Source organism: Triticum aestivum, chromosome 7B, assembly GCF_018294505.1.
Source record: "Triticum aestivum cultivar Chinese Spring chromosome 7B, IWGSC CS RefSeq v2.1, whole genome shotgun sequence".
In the NCBI taxonomy this organism is placed as follows: Eukaryota; Viridiplantae; Streptophyta; class Magnoliopsida; order Poales; family Poaceae; genus Triticum; species Triticum aestivum.
Window position 1 is genome coordinate 25,465,277 of NC_057813.1, and position 9,979 is coordinate 25,475,255.

The following is a 9,979-nucleotide window of genomic DNA, read 5'->3' on the forward strand; positions in this document are numbered from 1 at the left end:
AATCATTGACCATAGCAAGTACGTGATCACCGGTACGCATGGCGGGCTTCCTCCGGTGATCTGCCTTGCCTTTGAAATGCTTGCCTTTCTTTCGACATTGATGGTTGGTCGGAAGAAATCGATGATGGCCCAGCTACACATTCTTCCTGCAGCTTCCCAGGTATATCTATCGGTGTCAAGTAAACAGTGCGTGCATGCGTGGTATCCCTTGTTTGTCTGTCCTGAAAGGTTACTGAGAGCGGGCCAATCGTTGATGGTCACGAACAGCAACGCCTTTAGGTGAAATTCCTCCTGTTTGTGCTCATCCCACGTACGTACACCGTTTCCATTCCACAGTTGTAAAAGTTCTTCAACTAATGGCCTTAGGTACACATCAATGTCGTTGCCGGGTTGCTTAGGGCCTTGGATGAGAACTGGCATCATAATGAACTTCCGCTTCATGCACATCCAAGGAGGAAGGTTATACATACATAGAGTCACGGGCCAGGTGCTGTGATTGCTGCTCTGCTCCGCGAAAGGATTAATGCCATCCGCACTTAAAGCAAACCATACGTTCCTTGGGTCACTTGCAAACTCATCCCAGTACTTTCTCTCGATTTTTCTCCACTGCGAACCGTCAGCGGGTGCTCTCAACTTCCCGTCTTTCTTACGGTCCTCATTGTGCCATCGCATCAACTTGGCATGCTCTCCATTTCTGAACAGACGTTTCAACCGTGGTATTATAGGAGCATACCACATCACCTTCGCAGGAACCCTCTTCCTGGGGGGCTCGCCGTCAACATCACCAGGGTCATCTCGACTGATCTTATACCGTAATGCACCGCATACTGGGCATGCATTCAGATCCTTGTACGCACCGGGTAGAGGATGCAGTCATTAGGGCATGCATGTATCTTCTGCACCTCCAATCCTAGAGGACATACGACCTTCTTTGTTGTGTATGTACTGTCGGGCAATTCGTTATCCTTCGGAAGCTTCTTCTTCAATATTTTCAGTAGCTTCTCAAATCCTTTGTCAGGCACAGCATTCTCTGCCTTCCACTGCAGCAATTCCAGTACGGTACCGAGCTTTGTGTTGCCATCTTCGCAATTGGGGTACAACCCTTTTTGTGGTCCTCTAACATGCGATCGAACTTCAGCTTCTCCTTTTGACTTTTGCATTCCGTCCTTGCATCGACAATGACCCGGTGGAGATCATCATCATCGGGCGCATCGTCTGGTTCCTCTTGATCTTCAGTAGCTTCGCCTGTTGCAGCATCATCGTGCACATCGTCTGGTTCCTCTTGATCTTCAGTAGCATCACCGTATTCAGGGGGCACATAGTTGTCATCGTACTTTTCTTCTTCACCGTCTTCCATCATAACCCCTATTTCTTCGTGCCTTGTCCAAACATTATAGTGTGGCATGAAACCCTTGTAAAGCAGGTGGGTGTGAAGGATTTTCCGGTCAGAGTAAGACTTCGTATTCCCACATATAGGGCATGGACAACACATAAAACCATTCTGCTTGTTTCCTCAGCCACTTCGAGAAATTCATGCACGCCCTTAATGTACTCGGAGGTGTGTCTTGAACCGTACATCCATTGCCGGTTCATCTGCGTGCATTACATATAATTAAGTGTGTCAAAAATCATTACAGAACATCATGAATAGATAATTAAGTGACCAAATTAATAGAAGTTCATCATCACATTAAAACCAAAGTACATACATAGTTCTCATCTAACAACATAAAGCTCTGCAGAGCATCTAAATTAATTAAACCATACATTGAAACTATGTAAAACATTTCAATGCGGAAAAAAATGCGATCATAATCGCAACCAATGTAACAACTGATCCAACGGCATAATGATACCAAGCCTCGGTATGAATGGCATATTTTCTAATCTTTCTAATCTTCAAGTGCATTGCATCCATCTTGATCTTGTGATCATCCACGACATCCGCAACATGCAACTCCAATATCATCTTCTCCTCCTCAATTTTTCTAATTTTTTCCTTCAAGAAATAGTTTTCTTCTTCAACTAAATTTAACCTCTCGACAATAGGGTCGGTTGGAATTTCCGGTTCAACAACCTCCTAGATAAATAAAATCTATGTCACGTTGGTCGGCATAATTGTCATAAACAATAGTTATGAAAAGATAATATATACCACATCCAAATCATAGACAGGACGAGGGCCGATGGGGGCGGATACCAAAACCATCGCACTATATAAGATGCAATAATAAAATTAAGAAAATTATACAAGTATCTATATATATATAAACATACAAGTAAGATTTTTTTTTCCTTTCAGAAAGAAGATAAGAACAAGAGGCTCACCACGGTGGTGCCGGCCACGAGATCGGCGCGGGCGATCGACGGCGGTGAAGACGGGGACGGGGCGTGACGGACCGCTAAACCTAGACAAATATTGAGGAAAATGGAGCTTGGAGGTCGAGTTTGGAGAGCAGAAAGCTTAAGTAGTGTGGCTCGGGCATTCCATCGAACACCTCGTGTGCATAGGAGGTGAGCTAGAGCACCACAAAGCTCTCTCCTCGCCGGCCACGAAAAACAGAGCACTGAGAGTGCTCTGCTCGCGGGCGAGGGGTATATATAGGCAATTAATTGGTCCCGGTTCGTGGCTTGAACCGGGACTAAAGGGAAGCCTTTGGTCCCGGTTCAGGCCACCAACCGGGACCAATGGTGGTGGGCCAGGACCAAGGCACATTGGTCCCGGTTCGTCCCACCAACCGGGACCAAAAGGTCCAGACGAACCGGGACCAATGGCCCACGTGGCCCGGCCGGCCCCCGGGGCTCACGGACTGGATCCAATGCCCCCATTGGTCCCGGTTCTGGATTGAACCAGGACTAATGGGCTGACCCGGCCTGGACCAACACCCCCTTTTCTACTAGTGCCACGAGTTCAGAAAATTCAGCAGCGGCTGCGAGTCACCCCTACCTGGGAAAATGAGTTACCTAAGCTGGAACTGCCGGGGGCTTGGGAACCCCGGGGCAGTTCGAGAGCTTCGCAGTATTGTTAAGCAAGAAGCGCCCGGTCTCCTGTTTGTCATGGAGACAAAGATCGCAGCGGTGAGAGTGGAGAACTTGCGGACATCGTTGGGTTTCGAGGGATGTTTTGCGATTAACAGTGTGGGTCTCAGTGGTGGGATTGGTATGTTCTGGTCTCATGACTTTGACGTAGAGTTAAAGAATTATAGTGCCGGCCATATTGATGTCATGGTGCGAAGGAAAGGCGATGATGGAAGAAAATGGCGAGTGACTGGTTTCTATGGATCTCCAAGGGCTGAAGATAGACATCATAGTTGGAGATTCATGAGAACTTTGTTTGCAATCCAACATGAGGCTTGGATGTGTATTGGTGATTTTAACGAAACTTTGATGGGATCGAACACTTTCACGGTCCTCACGTCCGGAATGGCAAATGCGAGCATTCCCTGAAGTTATGGATGAGTGTGCTCTAGTTGATCTTGGCTACTCTAGAATGATATATACCTGGGATAATAGGCAGCCAGGAGGATTAAATGTTAAAGCGAGGCTTGACATGGCATTTGGGAATGAGGCTTTCATGAACATGTTTGAACATATCAAAGTTCGTCATATTGTTGCTACGGAATCGGACCACTGTTTTGTGTGTGCTGAGGTCTGTGAGCGCGCCAGTTCTGGGGGTCCGAGGGGACCTAAGCCATTTCAGTATGAAGATGTCTGGCAAACACACGTCGACTATGGCAAATTAATAATTGATAATTGGCAGCAAGGTGCAGGTCGTCAGGGTCTTCTAGGTATTACTCATGCTCTTACTGCATTGAAAGGCAATCTGGTAGTGTGGGGGGCAAAGGAGTTTGGTTCTATCACGCGCAAAGTTCGTCAGTTGCGCGATAAACTTGCACGGTTGAGGATGTCAGCGGTAGGGAAGGGACCAATAGAAGAGGAGAAAACAATTACCAAACAGCTGAGGTTGGCTCTGAAACAAGGGGAAATCTGGATCCGTCAGCGGTCTCATGTGCCATGGCTTTGGGAGGGGGACAGAAACACGGGCTATTTTCTTGCCCAAGCTGCCCAGCGAAAGTGCATGAATAAGATTGAAGGACTTGAGCGGTCTAATGGCTCTGTGTGTGCAAATGGGGATGAGGATCGGGCAGAAGTTCAGGCCTTCTATCAAGCATTATACACGTCAAAGGGCTTTCACCAGATGGATGAGCTGTTACAAGTAGTACCATCTCGGGTCACGAGTGTGATGAATATTGAGCTATAGAAGCCATACACAGAAGAGGAGGTCGGGCGAGCTCTTTTTCAGATGGCCCCATCGAAGGCACCAGGAGTGGATGGTTTTACAGCGGGATTCTATCAAAGACATTGGAAAATTTTGAAAGATGATATTGTCCCGGCTGTATTGGACTTTCTAAATGGAGGTGAATTGCCAATGGGTCTAAATGACACATCCATTACTTTGATTCCCAAGGTGAGGTTCCCTCAAAAGATATCACAGTATCGTCCGATATCCCTATGTCCTGTCCAATACAAAGTTGCTTGTAAAGCCATTGCATATCGGGCAAGGGGGTGTCTTGATGAAATCATAGGGGAAGAACAGAGTGCTTTTGTTCCTGGACGTTTGATCACTGACAATGCTTTAATTGCGCATGAATGTGTGCATGCCATAAAGAAGAGGAAGAAGGGGGGCAATGTGGTATGTGCAATCAAACTTGACATGATGAAGGCATATGACAAAGTGGAATGGCATTATCTTGAGGCGATTATGTTAAGGATTGGCTTTGGGGCAGAATTTGTCCGATTGATAATGAAGTGTGTGACTTCGGTACGTTTCTCGGTGCGCGTCAACGGAGAGTTGCTACCATTCTTCACCCTGTCGTGTGGCTTGCGACAAGGTGATCCAATATCGTCATATCTCTTCTTGATATGTGCGGAAGGTTTTACATCCCTTTTGAATATGTATGGAGGAGTATATGTTGACAAAGGAATACGGGTGAGCGATTCGTTCGCCTTGGATAAATCACTTGCTATTCGCAGACGATAGTCTGATTTTTATGCAGGCTAGAGCTCAAACTGCCCATCGATTGAATGACATTCTACGAATATATGAAGAATGTTCGGGTCAGACAGTGAACAATGAGAAGAGCTCCGTTTATTTCAGTCCAAATACATCAGCTCCACTTCGACATGAGCTTAAACAAATTCTGAATATTAATGTCGAAGCATTTACTGAACGATATGTTGGTCTACCTACGGCAGTGGCTAGGATCACAAGCGGTACTTTTGATCACATTGGGGGAAGAATCCGTAGCAAACTCCAAGGTGGATCAGAGAGGATGATATCTTGTGCCAGCAGAGAAGTGCGGTTGAAAACAATTGCTATGGCGATTCCAACTTTCAGCATGTTGTGTTTCAAGTTAACCAAGAAAGTGTGTAAAAGATTGGTCTCATACATGGCCAAGTACTGGTGGAGCAGCTCCCTTGATCGATGCTCTATGCACTGGTTGTTGTGGGAGGCGCTAGCACGGCCTAAGGCAAAGGGATGGATGGGATTCCGGGATTTGGAGATGTTCAATACTGCTCTTCTTGGCAAGCACGGGTGGAGATTGATAACGAATCCCGACACTCTCTGCGCACGGGTACTAAAAGGAAAATATTATCCTTCATGCGAGTTTCTGCAAGCCACTATTCCGAAACATGCTTCTGTCACTTGGCGAGCGATAATTCATGGAAGGAGAGCTTTGAACTCCGGCCCGATCAAACGTATTGGAAATGGAACGACGGTTAATATATGGACAGACAAGTGGATTCCGAATACTATCAGGATGTCTCCTGTTGCAAGGCTTGGGAACGCCCAGATTAACACAGTTTTAGACATCATTGATGCTGATAATTGGACCTGGAAATCTGAAGTGATCAGGGAAACTTTCATACCACCCGATGCATATGCAATTCTTAATATCCCCTTGAGAAGGGGAGGGGGGTGATGACTACATGGCTTGGGCTCTAGAAAGGAACGGGATTTATACTGTAAAGTCAGCGTATCGATCTCTAATGATTCAGAACGAGCAGTCTGCTCTAGAAGAAGGGACGATCAAGGAAACTTCAGAGACAGAAAAACAGTTATGGTCTCGGCTTTGGAAGCTGAAAGTCCTGCCCAGAGTACGCGTATTTTGGTGGCGAGTAATGCGGGAATACTTCCAGTGGAGAGTACACCGACGTATCGTCATATCTCAACGACTAGCAAGTGCAAAATCTGCCTTAGTGAGGAGGAGGATATGATGCATGCCCTGTTAAACCGCAACCATGCCAGGAGGTTCTGGACTGCAGCACCGGATTTGTAGGGTGTTAAACGTCCTAATTTACACCCACATACTTGGACAAAGGACATTCTGTGTGATCCTAGACTTTCAGAGGCTGATAAGGCAAGATTGGTATCTATTATGTGGTCCATTTGGACCTCCAGGAATAATCTTACTCGCGACAGGGGTACTCTTGACCCGGTTCAGTGCATGAAGATCATTCGGGAGTCTTTGGCAGTGCTGGAATTGCCAAGGGAGCATGCCCGAACACTTCCAAGGCATGGCTGGCGTCCACCTGATGATGGGTGGATAAAAATCAACACTGACGGAAGCATAGCTATGGAAGCGCGGCGAGGAGGAGTTGGAGGCGTGGCTAGATCTTCCACGGCTCTGAAAGCTGCCTGGTGTAAACCGTATTCAGGTATTACGGACCCTTTCTTGGCTGAAGCACTTGCAATTCGCGACGGGGTTATTTTTGCAAAGCTTCGGGGTTACGAGAAAGTTGTCATTGAGACAGACTGTATGGAGATCGTTGATCTCTGGAACTCGCGTCAGGCTCATCGAGCAGTGGTGGCGCCTATCTTGTCCGAAATTGGGGAGCATGCTTGTAGTTTTTCTTCTTTCATTGTTCAACATGTGTGTAGATCAGCAAATTTTTCTGCCCACCTTTGTGCGAAGCAAGCTAGCACTTTGGAGGTTACAGAATGCTGGTTAGACATTATTTCGAGTTTCCTTGTAACTAGCCTCCTGGCAGATGATGCTGGGGCGGTTGATGTTGAATAAAGCTGCCAAATTTCCCTGCAAAAAATAAATAAATCAAACTTCCTATTCCAAGTACAATACAATCGACTGTGGTGTTGTAGCCACAGTCCTTTTCGAGGTCTAGTTCCACTTCCAACCTACACGTAGTCGTGCCAAAACCAAGCTATGAAGAAGTCATCATCAAATCTCTAGAATATATACGGGGAGGATTCTCAAAAAACAAAAAAGAATATATACGGGGAGGCATATGATAACGATATGAGAGTTCGACCAACGCCGAAGAAATCCTTCTCTAGGTCCATCCTTCAACAATTTACGGTTGTTTCTACCACGGACTCGACGACGACGATGCCATCGTTGCCAGACGATGTGATCTTCGAGATACTCTCACGGTCCCGGACAAGTCTACCTGCAGATTCCGGTGCGTGTCCAGTGGGTGGCACGCCCTCATCTCCGGCCCAACCTTTGTCGCCGCGCACAGAGACAATGCGGAGCGGCTGCTCCTATTTGCCGCCGATTCTACCGACAAAGTCTGCACGTCCAGAGGCAATGCGGAGCGGCTGCTCCTATTTGCCGCTGATTCTACCGACAAAGTCCGCAGCGACCTGCGGCAAATGAACAATTTTTTTAGAAAAAGAAGAATGACCCCCGGCCTCTGCATCTGGGAGATGCATACGGTCACTTTATTGATTATTCTTAAGGACCTTACAAAGTATTACAACAAAGTGTCTGAATCCACCGTCTTGGCAACACATGCCGCTACTCCTATCCAAAATGATGAAGGGGTGCTAACTGAGCCACTACCCAAACCACTCACCTAAGCCTAACATCAAAAGCCGGAAGCCGAAACATATTCGAAAACCCCAGCCGAGCCACATACCGGGTCTGGGGCACAATCCGGTCAGACGCACTCGTGTGTCGTCGCCGCCATCTTCCACAGGTCCACCTTCAGATCATATTGAGGCTTCTACCTTGTCTGGCCACTCAGCCATCGACGCCCCCATGACACCAGACAACATCCTCCTCCTGCACGAGTCCATCTCCGCGCATCAGGTACCGAGTCTTCACAGCACCATGCCGTCGAGATCCGTCACCATTAATGTGTAAGATGAAGCACCACTCCACCAAATTCGCCGTCCTCTAGTCCCTCGTGTCCGTGTGCTCCTCCAAGAATGACGCCCCCAGGGGGGAAACGACACCAGAGAGCCGTCGTCATCCGATCTACTGATCTAGGGTTTCCCCCGGAGGTAGCAGAGAGTGGCCTTGAACATCTCCACGGCGATGCCTTCAGGAAGGGAACGACGCAGACAACGTCGCCATCGCCGGCCTTGGCAATAGCCAATAGCAGGTTTTCACCCAGATCTGATCGAAGACCTCCATCTCTCGTGCACGGGTCGCCGCCGTCCTTGCCGGGATCTGGATGATCCCGCTTGCCAGATCTCAGCACGGAGAAGCCCCCCCCCCCCCACCGAGACCCGCCGGCCGAGCAGGGGAGGCCGAGGCCGCGCCCACAGGATCAGATCCGCGATGGATCCAAGCCCGCGCCGCCGCCCCAGAGTCTGTCCCGCGCGCAGCCGCCACTGCCTGCCGAGGCTCGCCGCCGCGTGCCCCGCGCCCCGCCACCGCTCGCCGAGGCCTGCCGCCGCAGGACACCGCCGCCTGCCGCCTAGATCCGCCGCCCGCGGAAGAAGGGGAGTCGGGAGAGGGACTCCCCCCGCCGCCGCCGTCTGCCACGTGGGTTTCACCCGGCGGCGTCACCCAGCGGCGGCGGGAGGAGGGGAGAAGGAGGGGGCGGCGGCTGTGCCTAGGGTTGGAGGCCCTCGAGTCGCCCAGGGCGGGGGCGACGCGAGGGACGTGGGGGCGACGCGAAGGACGTGGGGACCTGGGAGCGATCTGGTAAAAGTTATTAAGAGGCCAGGTGTTGGCACCTTCGCCTACCGCATTGACGGCCCCGTCTGCATCGCCCATAATTATTTTGATGTTGCGTCCTTCGTCAATGCGATCGATCTGGCCACTGGGACTGTGTTGAGGATCTCTACCCAGTTGAGCAGGGAATATTTCTGGGATCTCAACATCGGCTGGGCCGCTCCGTCTCACACATACAAGGTTGTCTGCATCAAGAGCAAATACTGTAAGGTTCTCATGTTACAAGATGGCGCCATGTGGAGGCCCGCCGTCCCCTCCAGAAATAGTTACTACCCGCTGCAACTCTGCCGTCAGGGTCAATGGTGTCATGCACTTCCTTTCCGGCTCCGGATCACAACAGGTGGAAGAGGTCTATGTACTCTGCTTTGATCTTGAAAGTGAGGAATGGAGGGCATCGATCAGGGGCCCAATGACATCTGGTGACAAACTACAAGGTAAGACATGGACAAGATGTATGACCAAGCTTAATGACGCCCTATGCATGGTTCAATGGACCTCAACCAACATATGTCTAATATGGATTCTAACTGATCCCACCAAGGGCACCTGGGTTAAGGCGTACATGTAAGACAATAGGCTTTGGGGGGAACCGGCACAACCCTCTAGGGGTGGCCTATCACATATATATATAATGAGGTGGTATACAACGTTACAATATACACATGTAAATACAGTCTAACACCCTCCCTCAATCTTAGCCACTTTCTAATGAATCTAGAAGGGTAAGATTGCGCCTACAAGTCTCAAACTGTGGCAAAGGCAATGGCTTGGTGAAGATGTCAGCAAGTTGATCCTTGGAAGAAATAAACTTGATCTGTAGTTGCTTCTGAGAGACACGTTCACGCACAAAGTGATAGTCAACTTCAATGTGTTTCGTTCGGGCATGGAATACCGGATTTGCAGAAAGGTATGTAGCACCGATGTTATCACACCAAAGAACAGGAGGCTGTGATTGGGGTATACTTAACTCCTGAAGCAAGGACTGTACCCAG